Genomic DNA, 21,230 nt, shown 5'->3' with positions numbered 1-21,230 from the left:
CGTCTGCTGGTCTTCCATACGCTGAGTTATATAATACCACCATAATTCAAACTGTTTTACTTAGTTGAAGAAAGAGGAAGGTGTGGCTAATGTATCGCGTGATTTCAACAAGAAATTCACATTACTACGAGATATTATTTACTATTTAAACTCAAATAAAATACACGGCCTTAATCCATGCTTATTTCTTAAACTTCGCGTGCGAACATTACCATACTAATAACATAACTTAACTTTCCAATGATTTAACATCGTACATGTTTCTTACTAGCTGTATTCGACTTTATATTATATTTATCACGTAGTCTTATAGTGATAATTATATACGTATTATTCTAACATAGTACAAACATAAATTGTATATTGCTAGGCTTCAGCCTTCCATATCTTCTTCCTATTTTCTTCCATATCTTTCTCTATTTACTTTTGATCCTTATTTTTGTAAACACACAGAGTACTTCACATACATATTTATGTATATAAATTGCTAATAGTAAATGGTGTTATTATTTACATCAATGCACACCTCGCCGACTTTGATCACCTTGAAATAACTTATCATTCTGGACAACTTTTCCCCAGATATGTTACCGTAGCTGAGACTCAGTTTTTGAGATATTCACGAAATCTTCAACAGAACTTGGATTGTGACTACGCTTTATTCTGGCGTTGGTGACCACGTGTTTATATGTATACCAATCTCAAAGAAAGATACAACCATTTTTAACATTGTGAGAAGTAAAAAAGAAAAAGTAATTGGTTACGTCCTTCATTCTGAGGAGTATCAGGTTGCCATTAGGCAATGCTAGAGTAAAATAATCTTCGATGTATCTATTGATACATGGAATGTTGCGCTTCGTTTTGCTCTTCGAGTCATCAAAATGACGTACACAGAATGTGTACGTTTGCCCTACACGCAACGTAACGATTGAGTTTCTGAATTATACACGAAAGTATGTTTGATAGCACATATAAATAATAATTCGTATGTAAATCTTGGTAATCAAATTTACGATATACCTGTAAAAATAAAAATGAAATAAAAATAAAGTTATGGTAGCATGACTAGTCGCCTCACGACGCGACGCTTGGCCGGATATTAATCTAACCCAACCTATAATCCATTGATTTATCTTTTTTCATTTATATTAAAGATAACTGGAACTAACCAGTTAAGTTTAATTTGAGTTATATAGAAAAAGCGGCCATCTGTATGCGGGAATTAAGTATAATGGAAACTAAAGTTGATTGAAGTCTTTTGCGAATATCTCGGAAACGAAGGCCGAACTGCGGCAACATTTATAGAGAAAAGTTGTTCGGAATGACGACCTTGACAATATATTTCAACCTCATGAAAATTGGCGAGGTATTCGCCTTGATGTAAATAATTACCGTTAATGAACTTAGAATGCGTATCTCTAGGTAAAAGACAAATAACAAAAAATGATAATAATAACTATCGTACTGATATATATATATATAATGGGTCAATTAATAAATGAAATCAAAATAATCAATTCAAATTTATAATTCTATTAAATCTGTCGAATAATAAGATAAAGCAAATCTACGGAACAACGAAGGAACCAACTTACATTTCTTCATTTCATTCTTCATTTCTTCTTCTTCATTTTGAATCGTAAACCTTCAACATCGCTCAATATCAATTTTACAGCATCGTACGTAAGAATTCGTCGAATAACGTGGCCCATAAATAGCACGTGTAGATTTCCTAACGGACGAATCTGCATGACAAAATGCCCATCTGAAAGCAATCGGGGCGACAAAACCTCGCTATCATAAATAACGGCTTCTCTACAACGAGGTATCAATAACGTTTCCAATAACCACGAGAAACGCTTATCGTCTAATCATTTTTATCGAAACTACATTTGGCCAAATATTCCACGATCTCTTTGACTTTCATCGCAACTATTCTGAATAACATTATGCCCAAGTTTCTCGTCACAGACCGAAGTCCATCCCTCGACAGGAAAGTAAGAATCCCGGAAGAAAAGCGAGTACGCGAGCGAGGGGAAGAAAGCTACACCGAAGACGAGCGAGTTTCACCGTAATATTCAGGATACTTGGAGATACTTTCAAAGGATGGGCTCGTGTCCAGCAGCGGAGTAGAAGAACGAGAAGACCAGCATCGAGACGGACAGAGACAGCGGACACAGACATCGCGTCCCGATCTCTATTCTGCGAGTAAGACCTTCGGCCTTCCTCTAGGACCTTCTGATGGCTCCTCTCGTATCTCCACACACGGACGCTGTGTTTGTTTGTGTACGCCTCGCGAATTCACACACACAGGTGTGTATCGTGTGCTTATTTACGCATACGTATCTATCACTCCGTATTGTATCCATTTCTATTTCTTTCCTCCGTTCTTTCTTCTTTGCATTGGTATCGCGGCTTACGTATACCGATTCGCAAATGAGAATGGTATTTTTATATATTTGTCTGCATGCAATGAGACGCATGCAGATGAACGATAATATCTTGATCGTAGAGATTTAAATGCGAATGCGTAGGAGCAATATCGTACTGTTGAGAAAACTTGTAGCATATACATAACCGTGTGGTTAAGGTTCTGCATCTATAATTTAATAATTTCTTCATTCATGAAATGAACTGCGTAATCAGAGCTGTGTTCATCAAGCGTTTGCATAATCAATGCAGGAAGATAGAAGTAGAATACAAAAATTCGAGTGTAATAATTAACAAATTAAAACTCCTTTTTCTTACGACTTCTTTACAATACGATATTGCCACTGATTTAAATTGACAAGGATAATATTGAGAATCGGATCCATAGTCAGTTTATACCACGACAAATATTGAAAATATAGCTTCTTGAAAGTTAACTTTGAGAGGTACGAATAAATGAAGTTACAAAATTTGGTTAACTGATCATCAATGATTAATTTTAACCGTTAGAAACAGCTATATTTTGAAGAAAAAGTTTGATTATATCCTTTTTAATAAGATGTTTCATTGTATCTGCTGCTTACTTTCCACGCGAAGAGTAACGAACTTCAGTGAAAATTACAATTGAAACGCGTTTTTCATATTCGTATTTTCTTCAATGATGTTTTCGTAATGTTCGTCAATTTCTACGCTCATGTGTATACGCGCATTTCTAGATTTAGTAACATGATACGAGCATGAATAAAAAGCGACTTGTTTTACCCGAGTATCATCGCATAATCTCGTGCATGGGGAACATTCGCAAAATGAATGCGTGCAAGGACCTTGTTCGATCTTTATCTAGTTTGGTATACACCTCAAATACGCCACCAGATTTGCAATTAATCTTTATGGATAACAAATACATGCAAGTTAAACTGATTTTATAAAAATTTCGCAAAAATTATTCAACGTTTTATGTCATCAATTTTATGCAAAGTCTGCTTCTTTGTCGCTTGTCCTTTTGCTTATAAATCGAAGAGCTTAAAACGAAAGCGATTCTTGTCGCCATAATCTGCGATTATGTATTCATCAAAGAGAATTTTAACACCTGTGTCCGGCTTTATGTCGTGGTTTTAAGAAAACTATAAAAACGCCCAGATGGAAAAAAAAGTGAATCGAATGATTGGAAATTATGCAAGTACGTTCTTGTATATGTATATGTATTTGTTTGCGACGTTGGTAATAATTTCGAGAAGTTGATTGTGCAATTTCTTTCAACTGTCAAGTACATTTCGAAACGGTCGAAGAAAAATGTATCGATGTTTGAAAGTTATCGATGGTATCGATGGGGTTATCGATGATTGAAACACCTGTTGGCCAATCGATTATTCGAATACCAGTTATGTATATGTACGTTCGTGTAACTTTCATACGTCATGAAAGCGATTAAACTTGTTACATTCTCGTTCCATATGTTTTCGCTATCAGAAAAATATAAATTGTAAGTAATATTCGCTATAGTCTACTTATTCAAATGCTAATAGATTATAACGATAAGTTAAAATATTTTTAAATTTTCAATCTTCCCATTTTACAATTTGTTCTGCACAATGCAGTTATGCGTACGTGCACGCGCACACAACGGTACGCAGATTAATAAAGTTAAACTAACAGCTAAAATAATATTATTCGCACCTTACAAAACATTATAGATTTATCGTCTGCCTATAAAAATCTTACATCTTTGAATTTGCCAATTTATTGCCTTCTTCGACTATTTTATATTCAGATACAATCCTTTTAATCACCAAGTGTCGTAAAGTCAGAAAATAAAGAAAGATGGACTTGCTATATCTTTTCTATGTGGTCTTCATATATTATGTAGGTAGAATAGTACAATATGTAGGAATTTAATCAATTTAAATTTATATCGAATTCGCAGGTTATTCGTATGTTCGTATCCACGTTCTATCAAACTAGCTCCAAGAAATATTTATTTGGAGCTTCAAATAATGTTTCAAATAAAAAGCAATAAAAGTATATTAAGTATACTAAGCAAGTATCAAATTTTTCGTTCGAAAAATCTCAGACTTTGTCTCTTGGTAGAAAAAATGACTTAAATGCATCCATAACTTTGTTACCAACAAAGTTTATTGAAATATCAAACACATGCTCAGTTGTTGACATACGGAAATGTTATTTTAACAAATCGTACGATATATCCAAACCATGGCAAATGAAACTGACAGACTACTTTATCGTCCGTGTACTTGGATTATTTTCACAACACTGAAAATACTAACGCTGCTTTCGATATCAACAGGTACGTAAAATAACAACGTTTCACGTCCTAGAAACGCGTAACACGGAGAAGAGTCGCAAGGCAGACAAGATCAATCGTTGAGAATACAGCATAGTTTTAGCAGAAGTTCGCAATCGAGCGATTTTCGAGCTATCTAAACAAACTCCTTTTTTCGCTTTCTATCTATTTCGTTGTCCTCCGCTCATCTCCTGTTCCTCCTTTCACGTTTGTCAGAGGCAATGACAGGATATTAAAGTAGGAACAGCGAGTAGACTGCAGACTGTAAATATCCGGTGGTACTCGAGCTCGCTCGCAATGAACAACGAGGTCGGACACGGCAGCCTGGAAGCTCCGACATTTCTCTAAAAATGCCAGTGTTTTCCACTTGCCTTTGTCCTCGAGGGAATTGCAATACCGAAACGTTATAAACGTTAGTCGAAACTTTTGTCCGATTCATCTCGATATTATCTAAATGTTTTTCTAAGTGATTTCTATAAAACACCAATTAGATTTCTGATTTATATCTCTTTTTTTAATGTTGGCCATGAAATGATGAATATTTTGAAAGTATAGCATACGTATATTAATAACGATTCTTTTTTTTTTATCTATATATTATAATTGTTTTCATGTAATTATATGTATTTATTATGTTCGTATATTTTTAACAATTAATATATTCCTTGAGATCTCAAACTAACGATACCAAAATAAAAAAAAAAAAAAAAATAAATAGATTGTAGAGTGGTTCCCTGTTCTTTTGTTTTTCTTTTTATGTACCCATACATATGTGTTTAGAAATGTCGAATGATACGATACAAGATGTTTTTATAACCATTGTACAATTATGTATACATAACATATGTTTGTCACAATAATAAAAGGTTTAATGATCGATCATCGTACGAACAGGAATTTTATCGTGAATGTCACGTTGATGGGGAGAACAATTACGGAGTGTTTCAAAATGAACGCATTTCGAGTAGCTGTGTAGTAAAATAACGAGCGACTGTTGCGAAACATTTTTAAGTGCTTTATATTAACGACTTTTAAATATTTCTGATTTTATTATTATTCTTGTATTATTATTTGCAATAAGTATCTGTTATTATACATATGGCATTATAATTGATTTACTTATAATTACTATCGACGTAAATTACAATTCCTATCGTTTAAAATATTTATTAAATAGAATTTGCAATTTGGAAAATTACCGTAATGATGGTTAATCATTAAAAGCGGAGGATAAATATCCGTTACGTAAAATAAATAAAATAATCGAATAAATAATATAACAGTTTTGTATTCAATCAACACCAGTTATTTAATTATTGAGAAAATTGATAATGGCTCCGGCAATCGAGACGAAATTCTGCTGCATATTTAGCTAAAATGGAAGAGAATATTTAGTGCAAACTATCGTTACAAACTTCACATTTACGTATACTGAATATTTGTGTCACGCGAACAATGTGTAGCCTCAATGTATGACATACACGTAGTATAGCACACGCATTTAGTAGCATTCAGAATATTCGGAAATCGGCTGTTGCAATGTGCCACATTATCCAGCTCACACAAATCCCAATACATCCATGTTAATTACACTGAGTGCGGTGTAGAAATGGTTGCATCGCATCGGCGGAAACTTTTCCGCGGCAAATGAAATCGATTTGGTGGCCATCCGCGACTATTTAACCAATCTACCTAACGATCCATTATCCAACCATCAAGCAAAACGCGCGTAATTGGACCTAATTCAGATTTTTACCGACGAACCCGTGCATTCCGTGTGTACACTAATAATTTCGTTTCCCCTCGTCACTCTTTTTTCCCCTTCTTTTTCTATCTTTCCCCATTTCATCCTCTTTTACTAATTAAAGAGTTTCCAGGAGTCCAGTATAATATACTCTGGCAGAGAAGCCTCAGCAGCAAAGTATCCTCTCGAGAATTTAGGACTCTAATATGGAGGAGGGTCTTTCACGAGAATATATGAATTCCAATGACGAGGAGCAATATTGCAGGGCTATTCTTTATTGTAGCTAGTAAAGACAGCCCCGGGAACGCGAACAGCCTGAATCTAAGAGGTCAGCTCTCTTTACGGGGCCCTTTCACTTTCCTTTTCCGGCAACTTTGTCTCGACCCTCGTACGCTCGATTTACGGTGTATCACATCGACTCTAATTCCTCTTAACGCGTCTTATCCGCCAGTTTAACTGCCACGCTCAGGCTATTGCGGGTCTACGACGCGAAGGTTTTGTGTGATTTCACGTTAAGTTCTATCTGTGTCTTCTTCTACCAAAATCGCCGTTTTATCGCAGTTTTATATGGCTGAATAATTCTGCTATCATCTACATTTTAATCGTCGGAGTCATAAATTGTTTAAAAAAAAGTTCGCTTGAAAAAGATTGTGTTTGTGCATTACTTTTGTTTAATAATTGCGTAGATATATTTAATAATAGGAATTCGATCGTATACTTAATAATGCGAACTGAGTATGTACCTTTGGATTACATCGAGAAAAGACTACACGTACATGAAAAACTGTATAATCTTTAGGAGAAAGAATCATCGAATATCGTAAACGTATAATTTTGAAATATATGGGTTCATATCTCGTACAGTTTTAAGCGTACGTATATTTACGGCTTTCACACTGATACGATGTTTAACTTATTGGCTTTCAACAATGTAAACTGCATGCATCGTTAATGCAAATATGAACTTTGTATCGGATAAGCTCAGTTCATGCGATATTCTATAAAATATTCTCGATATTCTATAAAATATAAATCGGGTTAGATTTGCATATCCAATTTGAAGAGCGTAGCATGCGTTTTATGATTATGAAAATTAACGACGATTATTAAATAGTCAGCTTGATAATATTGTTTTATATAAATAAGCTATCATAACTATAAATGGATAAGCATCTATTAAGATGCAAAAATATCGCATGCAGTAACAAAACTTAGTCATTGGACGGTTTTATATAACTGTAGCTACATGGCATATGCTTGTAGTAGAACTTTTTTGGCAATTTTCTCTAAACATATGTTTTATGAGTTGTTTGATATTATTTTTCCTTATTTTTTCTTTTTTTCATATGTTTAAAGACACAATGTAATTTTACACTATAAGATCTTTAACAGAATTGTCATAGAATAAATTAATAATATTTAAATAAAATTTAAATGAACAAAATGTATAGAGAGAGAAACGTATACAATACGTGAAAGCGTAAAAAGTATTGGAAGTTCTCATACTCCGTACACAAAGCGTAAAGTACTCGACGTTATATTTAGAAGGTGAAACAAATTTCTAATTGAATCTCGTTTCTTTAGTTGCGTTCACAAAAACGTGAATTTTCATAAACATTCGCTATTTATTGATTATACACGCTATATACGTGTACGTGTATCGCACAACGTACAGAATCTTCGCGCTTCAAGCATTCCCTTTAATTTACAAGCAACATCCAATATTTAGAGTACATCTGTAAATTTAAAATTAAACACGATACAATGCACTGATATTCGATAAACTTTAAAAATACATTTGTATGAAAGTTATACCATGTTTGGAAGGAATGGAGTTTTTAAATAAAATAGTAAAGAAGTTCTTTCAGAAGTACGAATCGATGTTCCTAGAAGTTTCATGGAAGAATAGTGTCACATACTACGTAAAACACATGTATTAACTTTCACGTTCCAGTTTTCAGTTTCGTTCTCTTTCCTTCTTTTTCTTTTTTATCGTTCCCAACTCGATACTGCTGTACATTTCTTCACTTTTCATATACATTTCTCCCTGCCAGCATGTAAATTTATGCTGTACTTGAATAGTAGCCAAGATAACTAAACAGTTATTCCCTGTTGAATGATGTTTTCTTATCAACCATTAATGTGAAATATGATGGTTCATAGGAGACGTTTCACGTATACTCCATAGTAGTTAAGGAGATATTAAAAAAGATTGAAATACTAAAAATTAGAAATTGAGCGAATAGATAAATATTATCTACTCAAACATAACAGATTTCATTCTTAACATCTTTCCTGAATGATAAATAAACGATACTAAAAGTTAATGTGACAATAAACGAACGAATATCGAGCTCAATAAGCAAAACACTCGATTGCTCGTGTTTCAAGAGTAGAAGTTAAATGTTTCGTTTCCTTCAAGTGCAGTCATTTCAATATGCACTTATATATATATATATAAACATAGACTACAAACGAAATAATTTTAATTTCTTTTTAATTGCTGGTGTTTCTCATCTGTATTTCGTCGTCTATTTTTTATATCAAAGATGGTACTTTTGCCTCTCTTAGGACGTTATACGTAACGGTTTATAATAAAATACGAACTAGAAAACAGTTTGTATTACCCTCATTTACGTTAGAAAATACCTTGCGTAACTTTGTAATATGATCATCAGAATATTAAACATAAAAATGATAAAGTATAAAATTGAATGCAGAAACTCTGATATTTTATCTTCGCGTGCCTGCAACGATACCAACATTTTCTATCTATAGTATGCGTGTATGTATATAGATATATATTGTATTTGGCTTGCTGTTAGTTTATTTCGTCTCTACAGGGAATATAACCGAACCGGTGAATATAAACGAACAGTTGAAGAATCATCTTATTTCTTAGCTACACTCCGGCAATCCCGTTTTACCTCGGCATCTCCAACTCACCAACGAATTTTCGTCGTTTTTCCTAACTGCCGTAATCCACTTTCTCATCTCGTTAATATACGCTCTTCTACGTTTCATCCGCGTCAGCTTCTACTTCTTCCTTCATCTCGAGTTTCTTTTCCTACTGCAGTGACTCTTCATTGGCAAGTTATGTCCGTAATGCAAAAACCTTGAATATCACTTTATTAATCACTGTTCGTTGCTTTCACTCGGTTTATAAGAAAATGTTTATTGAAAGGCCTGACATGTTTGCAGTAGTAAGGTAAATGTTGAAAAAATGTTTGATTATATACTCTACGCATAGCAACTGGCATGATTGTACAGAAAATTTCTCATCGCGATGTTGAAATGTCAATTATTTCTATATACATCGTAATCGCACCATATTCGCTTCTACAGTCATTATGATATTTGTATTGTACATTCACATTTTTAGTTTTACATTTTGTAATATTTCTTTTGAATTAAATTAACAATTTCGCAATAATTATTGCGTAAGAATAAATTTTTTTAAGCAGAAGAAACCCTACATTAACATACACATAGATATGTAAAAATGAAAAGTATATTCATTCACCGAAAAATGTTTTCAACCCCATAACGTTTATTTTGAATGCTGATTTTATTATTTAATGAATATGAAGAGTTACGTATGGACAAAATCATTTGTACTAAAAGTATTTTATTTTAAACGTATTTTACCTATGACGATAATTTCAATCGTTTGCGATATTATGAAACTCAAAATTATTTATAATATTAATTACTATATACCCTCGTCTTAACCCTGCTACAGTCCTAATCTCGCTCTTGTTTCGACAAGTAAAAGAACATTTAATAATTTCCGACAAACGTATTGGAAATGGAACATCATATGTATCGACAAAGATTCTATCCTCAAACCTGAGAAACCTGTTACGAACAAGCAATACGATCGGGTCTGAAACAACGAGAGGAACGTAACACAGAATTCAGAATTGTTTAACTCAATAAAGGCGTCGGTAAATCGATATGGCTTTCTTTCTTTTCGAATTTTTTCCGTCGGAAAGACAGAGAAATTCCTTACTCGCAAGGGAAGCATCTACGACTCGAAAAAAGATTATTAAGCTTCGCGACAAGGCGAGTACAATGTGAGAGGTAGAGCAAAAATTCGGAGAAGGTTTCATCGAGATAGACGCTATTCCGCGTCACTAAGCAAAAGACGACGGGCGTCGCGATGCTGCTCGTTCTCGTCGACGTTACGACGAAATAACCGAAGTCTCGTCTCGTGTAAAAACGTTTGATACCGTTAGCTGCTTTCCACGTTAATCCGGATCAAGAAACCCGACGGGAGATTTTTGCATCTTGCAAACCGAGGCAACTCGTAAACGGTGAAATAACAGCAGGTTGAATAAAAAAGAGGGGGACTAGTCGCAGAGCGAGAGTCTATCCTCAGCCTGGCTGTCGGGATCCTCCGTGAAAGTGAACCCGAGAGGGTAATAAAAAGAGCGACAGAGGAGATAAGCCGTTTCGTATTGCCATTCGATCGACGCCATATTCGTGTGACGTGTGTGCCGGGAAATCACGAGGAATATGTTCCAAAAAGTAGCGATTCCGTTTGAATTTCGCCAGCAAGGAGTTAGAGCGATCGCTCGAATAACTTGTTCCGTTGAGGAAATCGTGTAAAGCTGCAATTTCCTCCGCGACAAATCGAAAAGACTTCCTATGTCAACGCTAGGAACGTCAATGCGAGAGCGTTAAAAAAAGGTAATAACAAATATCTTGATATCTATTGGAAAACCACGTCTATTAGATATCAAAGATTAAATTATCACGCAAGTTTGTTATTTTGTTCCTTTGTTCTTTTTATTCCTGTCTGCAGCGTATTCTATTCTATACGATGGATACGAGGTTGGATTTTGGCCAGTTAAGATTTATATGTTGAACGTAGGATAGTCGTTTAAACTGAAAATTGAAAGTAATGTTTACACTCCACTCGTCAATGATTTTGTTGTATCAACGTTATATGTTCGCTTGTCACCGTATAAAAGCATTTCCTGTGTTTATAGTAAAACGTTAAATACTCTGCCGTATATAAACAATGAAGAAAAAGTAATTCCGTAACAATTCCGTAATTGTTGCATTCTGAAAACAAAAGTACTCGAATAAAAGCATAGAAACAAAAGTGGTGAGCTCGTAGCAACAAGATTAATCCATAAAATTGTTAGTAATAAATAGAATGCAATTAAAATAGGCAATTAAAATTTTAATTATTTATCACAAATATCACAGATAGTTTAGATATTGAAATCAGCAATACAGTCCGTGATCCAGCGAGAGATCGGCGATGTACTTGTTGGATTCTTTAATATCCATGTTTGAATAAATCATAGCAATCTTTTTCTCGTTTTAGAGGAATCTTTACCATTTGATTCAAGAATTAAACAATTTAAATTTTACATTCATTGCAGCTCGTTTACGTTTAAATTATATTCTTTTAGAACATTTCTGCTCTTTTGACCATGAGCATTTCGATAGCGTGCGACACAAAATGGACTATGATACACTGTATCACTGGTAAAAGCATTGAAAAGCTCGCTCCGATCGATTCCTTTTTTCAATTTATTTATTCGTGCATATAAAAACGTTTCGATCAGACAATAATAAAAGAGAGAGAGAGAGAGAGAGAGAGCGAGAGAGAAGTGGAGACAAAATCCAGTTTCAATCTTGCTCGAATCGAGATTGATTTCCGGGAACTAAATGCATCATCAACTCGACTGATCATTACAGGGATCGTTACACGCTCGACAACTCAACAGTGAAGTCAGAAACCATTCAGAGACAGTCATTCTAAACGTTTCCTTCCAGTTGAAACAGAAAAAAAAACGACGCCGAAGCTTTTACCCTCCGTGGATCACGATCATTGATTTACACCTACGTAGTCACGAAAATGTGTTTCCAAGTATAACAATCAGGGTAAAACTGGTGTGTCATTACAGGGTGGTAGTGCCGTTTAAGGAACACCCGGTTGAACATGTTAATTACTTGTACGCGGTTAAACTATCTTGTTAAACGTTCGGTCTCATTATCTTAACAATATAAGTCTATCGAACATTTCGCAACCATAAGCACATCGGCGTATGGTTACGTCATTTTTATAATTTGGTGTAGAAATAATTTTGGTGGTACTTTTAACTCAGCATTTAACGCTTTTCGATAAAGTATCCTGTATTCTTTAAGGAGAGATTCCGTTACACAGGGTAAAACACGTAACTGGAACCACTTGAATAATTGAATACCTATAGCGAAAACCTTCTGCTGCAAATAAATGTTCTGCGCGTAATTCCAAAGGACCACGTGTTATACTACACGCTATGAGCCTATTCTTTTCCGTATTTTAATTCCACGATGCACGTTAATTTCATCACGGTAAGAGTAAAGCCTAGCGAACGCCTGTAACTTGTAATAAATTTTTTATTTCAGGCATTCAAGAATAAGCTGACAACACGAGTCGTAAAACTTCCTTCTTCAGAAAGAAAACAAATTACAATTTCGCAATTAACTCGCTGTCGGCCATTGTTCTGACACGCGTTTGCAACCTTGCGTTTGGAAGAGAATTTACTTTTACATTCCACAGTAACGCGGTATGTGCGACATTGATACAGCTCATAAACTTCTCGTATTAACGTTACATGGAACGGATGCATGAAACAATGAAGTATCTGCTTTCACGATCGGAGATAAAACGTACGATACAAAGGCGTGCGCAAACAGATGTTTTAACGGTGTGTCGAGTCTCTTACGGCGGGGCCAACGTGAACGGGAAAAATCGACTAAAACCAGAAAATTCATCAATTGTACCGGTTGAATCGATTTAATCGTCCGAATTATCGAGAAATCGATTCGAACGTTAATTACCGGTCTAAGTTGGCCGGTTAATCGACGCTGTTATCAAAGTGGCAGGTCAAACGGCTGTAAAGAGCAGGAAGGTAATCGGTGGTTATGCAAGAAAGTAACTTCTTAAATCAGCTCGGCTCGTAAAACGAGCATAAGGTGTCATATAGCTTGAAATCCTACGGTACCCTTCGTGGGGCGCTCCTAAGCGCTAAAACACCGACATCTGCATCTCTTGATACCGACACGCCGCGCCGCGCCGCTCCCTCGGCATGCATTTTCGATCTTCTTATGGCCGCGTTGTGTACAGATACACACGGCTGGGATTCGTGTTCGTTGAAGAAAGGAAGACGGAAGGGAGGAGATATTCGCACACAGGCTTCCAACATGATCACGAAGTTCAACGACCCGCGGGAATGCCAGGGCACCGGCAGACTGCCGTCTTAAACCGTGCTTGGAGATCGCATAGATGCGACTTCGTTCGGGGATGCTTGTGCAGGTGTGCGACACTGTACGCACCACTCCTTCCAAATGTGCGAGATTGCTCGGATATGTGTCGATGCGCGCGGATGCCTCTGAAACGCTGTCGAAACATACGTGGACCATCTATGAGGTGTACGTATAGGGATGTGTATAACGTATCAAACGAGAGGAAAACGGGAAAGATTCTCTCCGAATGTATATAAATTTACGAGAAACTTCGAGAACGTAGAAATACAGGATACGATGGACTTAAGTGCGTAAACGAGCAAAAGGTGAGTTCTTATGAGTAGGAATAAATCAAAACCGCAGAATGTTTCAGGATTGATTTTTCATTTAGAAAATCTATTTTACAAATCCTTCGTGTATGCGTGTGTTCAAGACGATCAACGAGCAAACGTTCTACGATCTCTATCTTTTGCGATGAAAAAATGTAGAAAAATCTTGTTTACTTGATTTTCCTTAGGGAAATGACTAGGACACGCGCTAGATCGTCGAGTGATATTATTAAAAAAGTAATGACGATGCGTGTATCGTCGTCGTCACTGAAGTGTTCCCTCCTTCTCGATATTTATCGACTCCGCCCTAAACGTGTTAACTATGTATGTATAGGTAGTAAATACATGCTCATTGTACGTAGGAAAATCGTGGTTCGTCAAGTAGATGGAAAGTAGCCCTTTGTACAAAGATTAATCGAAACTAGAGAAATAAAAATGTTTCATCCGAAATAACAGGTTTACTTTTCGTACATGTACTTAGAATACGGTTAATTTTTCGTAAGATGTAAGTCACTGCAAAATTGTAGGTTCTGGAATGATTTTATCGTTTACGAATATATCTATATTAAAATTGATATTTTCTAAGCAGATGTGTAATAAGAAAACTGACGTTCCTAATAATTATCGAAACTATACTCTTACGTATTTGAGAACTTCTTCGCCTTCGTATTGCTTCATTTCTAAGCTACAAGTTGGAAAAATCTATGATTCTAAACTCATTAGTGATTAAAAGCTACTCAGCTGGAAGTAAGAATTGAAAAATGCATGATCTTTTATACCTACAAAGTCAAACTATTTCGTCTTAAATGTTGTCATTATATTTCTGAAATGTGTGAACAATTTCTCTCGCTTCTCAATTTATATTTCTTGTTTATGATGTATTATAGATGTCTACGTAGTCCAATTTTAACAACGAACATTATAAAGAAATGAAAACATAACGGTTGTTATTTTCCTTACGATTCGTGCAATATCGTTAAATAAATAAGTATATAGCAAGGCGATTAAATCGAACATTATTACAATTACAACGAACAAAATACGTGTATGCAAATTACAAAGGGAATTTTAAACAGGCAACAATTTATGTATTATCACGTAAAGTTTTATTCGTAAATTTACCATTTGCGATTTCATTTGTATATTTTTCCAGTACTGTAACAATATAAATAACGTATTATGAGATAATAATTCTCAGAGGTTTCAATAATATCGATTATTTAAGTTTATCTAATTTTTAGTTCTAATATTTATTAACAAGGTACATCTGCATACTCATTCGTACACATATATATGTAAAAAACGGTATATTAAATTTTTTCCCTACACCAATTACCTAAATGAAATGAAATCGAAGTATCAATTACTTTGAAAAATAAAGCACATATTGCGTTTATTTCACAGAATAAACTGCACGGTTGGTGCACGTATTTGTCGAGATTTAACGTGTTTATTGCCCAAAAATAAAAGTTATAATGATCGATACGCGAAACTGGTAACACAAGATTACCCTCCGGAGCTCCTCTGAAACAACGTCGCCAAGGTGAACGGACGGAGAAGCGCCAAAAAACTTGCGGAGGCAGATATACGAAGAGCAAGGTGAACAATGGTACATAAGCAAAAATGTGAAGACGGTAATGTGGATACGGTTGAAGTAGCGTCGAAACACGTGTACGTCCACGGAACAGCGTGCAACTACGTAGTCACGCTAATGAAGATACTGAAAGACTGCAAGAGAGGTTCATGGAGGACTCCTGGAGGGAGGGAAAATTGGAAGAGGAGGAGTAGACTCGACAGTGGGTGTGCAAAAGATGGCAATCTCCGCGCTCATTGAACGCAGCCTGGAGGTGTTTAATGAGAACAGCCACCTCGCTACATGGTACGGTCGACCTATATCACCGGCCACAGACGACGTCGTCAACGACGGCAAACGACGACCACGACGACCACGACGAGGATCGCGACTGTCTGCCATTGGGAAACCTGTCTACGAAGCTGCATCTGTGTCTGGCTGACTGGCTGGCCCCGTTTCTCCGACTTTCAACGATTCCTCAATGGTTTCGCGAACAATGGAAATTCGAATCCGGCGAGCTGGTCAAACGGTACGTCGATTTTTATTTTCATCGTTTCTGCTGTGCTGCTGCCGGCCGGATTAGAATTCCGATCTCGGCATTTACGAAATCAAAGTGGACGACGATCAGTTCTAATGTTTCCTCGACACGGGAAACGATGCCGCTAGCGGAGAAAAACGGAGCACGGAAGCGCCGGAAGTTAGGCGGAAAATCGCCGATTCGAGGTAAAATTGACTTCGTGATTCTTCGACGAATTCGTTACCGAGATGAACACGTGACGCCGATAAGCCGTCGCAGAGTTCTATCAACTTCTAGCTTTTCACGATAGCTAAAGTTTAAGAACGATGAATCGATATCGTATAAACGAAAGAATGGAAGATAATCGACTTTTAATGGATAGACTATAGAAATTGTATATTTGACTTAGAAATTTCTAAATATGTGTAATACAGAAATTCTATTTGATTATCCTATATCGGATTAATTTAATTACTTTATTTATAATAACGTAATCTTTATAAATACTTATATCCGACTAATTATTTAAGTAATTGATTATACATGGGTAGTATTTAATTATATTAAATATAATATTTAATACTATTGTTAAAGTCGCTTTAGGCAAGAGATTATTTTCTCAAGTATCGTAAGACTATGAGAAATAGAATTATCTGCAGTTTATCTGTTATCCATTGTCATAGAATTTTTAATAATTTGAGAAAATTGCTCATATTAGGATATAAAGTATCGATATAACCATATGAAATTTAATTATTTATTCAATTGCAATGTAAGCAATATTTATATTTGATCTTCTATAACATGATGCATAAATATCTTAAATTGTCTTTGTACAATATAAATAGAAAGTAAAATAGGAATAATAATATATGCGTTCCGTAAATAGGAATATGTTTTGTTCTACAGCAAATATATTCTGTTATTCCTCTGTACATGCTAGGTAAATATGGATGATGCGCTGGGAATAATATAGTTCATACGTATGTACGTCATTGTACGTACAGTAACAATGTCCAGGTGTAGAGCGGAAAGTTATGAACCAACGATGAAAATAGCGTGTACTATGAACCAGATGCTTCTCTGAATATTCCTTCGAAGATAAAATAACTTATCGTAAAAGAATAGTAAAGTTACTTCGATCGCTTCGGTAATCTTATTTAAAAAACAGACACTGACTTCACAAGACATCCATGGTATCTATAACTGTCTTCTGCGAAACTCGTATATACCACGAGCCATTCGTCATCAGTTCGAAGAGTCATCGTGATAATGTAAAATAAACGTAATAAGAGACAGAATGGAATTGAAAAGAACGAAAGTGTAAATGAATAATAACGTGACGCAGAGCGGAGCCACATGGGAGACTTAGAGTAAGAAAAGCACTAACAAGAAAACTTTTTAACAAGAAACTTTCCCCAGGTAACATCGATGCATCTCTGAGTAACCCATCAGCGGCGCACCGCGAGCCACGTCTACCATCCACGTGACAATGCAAAAAGGCCAACTTTTCCATGGATAATCCAACGAGCAGACGATCAGGAAGTTGTCTTGCCAGAAGCTCGTGTACGCGTTCAGGAAGTCATAAATCGAGCGTGTTGCATTAAATCTCGTCTACGTTGGTCCGCGAGCAGCGTAGTAAAGAGCTTACTGCGCCGTAAACGCGTAATGCCATTAAAAGGATCGCATTGAAGCGATGAGGACGGACGAGGATTCAACTTCTGATCTACGGGGACGCTCCTCCGGAAGATCTCCAAGATGAAGAGGCGGGGGTGGAGGGAAAAAACCGGATGAATTCGACACCGACGAGTAAAAAGACGGAGAGAAAGTCGGGAGAGAGAGAGAGAGAGAGAGAGAGAGAAGAAAGGATACGTGGGTTTACGGCAATAAAAACGCCTACAAAGGATCTTTTCAGATGAGTATAGGGAAACAGAGAGCAGAGAATAAAGAGGAGAGGGCGGAGGAATGGGATAGATGAACGAGAAGAGCAAGGGGTGGGGACTGGAAAATGACAGCTCCAGCAATTGCGTGTAATTGCACCACGTCTTGCACAAAGGAGCCATAAGCCTCCCCCGGAAGTTTCCTGCGCGACAGGTTGTCCTTCGTGCTAGTCCAAAGAGGAGAATCTCATCAGAGATGCACGTCGACTTGCCACTCTGGTGATTAGCCTGTATGCTAGCGTTTAGGGAGCAGGATTCTGCCTAGACTTCGCGAGATCGCCTGATGCCTTTGAAACTTAATGTATTGCCTGAGAAATGACATCCAGGAATATTTCCAATTGTGCGTCGCGTCATGTACTGGTAACGAGAACCTCTGTTCAGAATATGAACGCTCGCGCGGATGTGAATCGATAGAGAGATTGATAACTTCTCGGGGGAACGGTTGTGCATTGTTACGAATGTATTCGCTGTATCGATAGAATATTATTTTAGACAGTGTCTGCAGGAACAAATCATTTTGTAGAGGTATTACCATTCAGAATAGCTGCAATGTATCCGAATGAGGCGTTACTCATTTAATAACGTCGTATATTATAATTCAGAATAACGTATTTTTCGAGACATAAATCAACATTTTCATATTTGTTGCTTTATTCGACTCAATTATTTAATTAAATAATATCTGAGAATATTGAGAGCCGATTATCATCATCAGTTGATTTCATTCTGCTTACTTTAACGTTGCACGAATACTTTGTTCAATATCATTTATCAATCAAACATGAATAATTAACGTAACGCACTTATAATTATAGTAAGTTAAGTTTAATAAAACGAGAAGCGTTTCATCTTTATTGAGCTTGTAATCATATTCATCTTGTATCGATGTGGTTTTTTACGATGGAAACAATTCATAGTATTTGTTTGTAATATTTTTCGTTTCAAATTAAAAATCTCGATTTAAAATATTAAAAATATAAGAATATATAAAATTTGCTATATATGAAATATAAGGACGTAACTGCTGATATTTTACTACATAGCTACCGATATTTTAACGGAAATTATGCGTGTTTTTAGAAATCGGTTTCTTATACTACTTCATGCAAATGAATTCTAAAATATTCCAGTCGTCGTATTGCTCATTTGTGATTTTTATCAGTATTAAATAATACGAGCCTTCAAATTCATTCGTAAAATAATAAAATAGTTTTGTTTGATAGATAGCCTGATATTTGCACCGTATATTATGACTACGTGAAAATCACATGTGAAATCATGAAATTATCGTCACGCATTTACTAGGATACAATGCTTACGAGGAAAGCTTTTTGTGTTGACAAACTGCCTCATTTATCTCAATCGATAGAAAGAAGTCGGCACTTTCTATACTATTGGACGTTATGATAAATTTCCACTCGTATATCGCCATTTTTTGCCCCACGATGTACGATACAGGCGTGACAGCTCAGAAAATTATTTCGATTAATTTATTCGAATGACCCATTCACCAAAGAAACGAACCGCAATTTGTAACATGAACTTTCATAGTTTGCAGTCGTTCGTCATCGATTGCGTTATGATATTTTTTGTTAGCTACAGAAATATCGCTCGTTACGCTATGACAAAATGTTATATCAATTAAAAATGCGATCTATATTTCGTCGAAATAACGCTATTACGTTACATTCTCATAATTTAAAGGGAAACAATGATATCTAAAGTAATTTTTATATATCTATTGCGTTATATAATAATTAATAGCTTTATGTGAACCTTTATAATTTGTATTTATATTTTACAAAAGCCTTTTAGTAGATTACAGGATGGCGAGAAATACTTTATTTCGAAAACCTTGAAACGTTAGACGTAAGAAACTGGTATTCCAATAAACAGATTTTATCTTCGAAATTAACTACCACATTATCCATTTCACTCAAAAATGTAGGAATTATGTATCCACGATACCATCTTAATTGAACAAAAATGGTAAACTTATGATTTACATGTGAATGCAATTATTTAAAAAACGTTTTGTATTAATTTATACATTTTTTCCCTATCGCTTGATATTGTAAATATATTCCGATGTTGAATGACGAGAACATCAAATATAAATCAGTTTCTTTTATGATCCAACCGAACAGAAATATTCGTATTCACAGGAACACAGACAGAAGGCTGAAAAGAAGAAAGTCGTTTTATGCTAATATGCCGCGCCACCGAGGAATGTGTTTATTGGATTTTTCTCTCGATCGAATTACATTCCTCCGTAGTACTGGACCATCGATTTGATTTTAGATTCCAAGAACGAGACCGGATTCTTCTTGGAGCCAATTTCGCGCGACACAACGCCATCATGTCCAATTAATTCATGCTGTAACAACAATATTTCAACTTGGGTAGGAAAATCTTAATAGGACGTTCGATTCATCTGTACGTGTCGAGGATTATAGAATTTATTTCGTGCATAATTTGTTTATATTGCAAGTTGACGTAATTATAATAACTTAACACACGTTCTTTTAATGTGGCTTCTAATCTGGGATAATCGTGGATTCGCAAAGCGTGCAACAGCTGGATACATTGCGAAAAATGCAGACTGTCATTTGACAGGCGGTGAAAGCGGCCAATGTAATTGGCAATTACAGCAGGTGGCTTTGACAACCTTCCCGCGACACTCGAAATTTGTCCCGGTTAAAGGGACGGATGAAATTGTTCCCAGGATCGTTTTCACCTCGACAAATGAATCCTCGTTAATCTACACCGTCATTTTTTTTGCTGCGCTTCAGCTAAATGTTCTCAATTTAATTCGAATTCCAGGATATAGACACGAATTAAACCCCTTTCTATTTCCAGCAGGAATTTTCATTTGGCACAGATTGCAACTTTATGGCCAGCGTATCACGTAATCGATGATAAAACGAAAACATATTGGAAACCAGTTTATTGTCAGTCAATACCTAACACGAAAGCATTCCAAAGCAATATGGGATACGAAACGAATTTCATGAAATCTCTTCGAATACAATTTTTGAGATTTGATTTGAATAGGAAAGAAAAAAGCACATTAATAATTATTATAGCTTTCGAATTATCTTTTCTTATTTACATTTATATACAATTATGATTTTCTATCCATGGAGA

The 21,230-nt window shown here is 35.7% G+C and overlaps 1 protein-coding gene and 1 long non-coding RNA gene across 5 annotated transcripts in view; one reads left to right on the top strand and one right to left on the bottom strand.

The window, feature by feature from the left end:
- LOC126914152 (EGFR adapter protein-like) overlaps window positions 1–21,230 on the bottom strand; it is a 278,807-nt gene that overhangs the window by 221,145 nt on the left and 36,432 nt on the right. The window lies entirely within an intron of this gene.
- Window positions 15,862–19,347, top strand: LOC126914171 (uncharacterized). The gene is made up of 2 exons (XR_007709596.1): window positions 15,862–16,155; window positions 17,566–19,347. It is a non-coding gene; the product is annotated as an uncharacterized LOC126914171 (long non-coding RNA).

Source organism: Bombus affinis, chromosome 3 (assembly GCF_024516045.1).
Source record: "Bombus affinis isolate iyBomAffi1 chromosome 3, iyBomAffi1.2, whole genome shotgun sequence".
NCBI lineage: Eukaryota > Metazoa > Arthropoda > Insecta > Hymenoptera > Apidae > Bombus > Bombus affinis.
The sequence above is the reverse complement of the archived record's forward strand: the minus strand, read 5'-3'. Positions and strand labels throughout refer to the sequence as shown.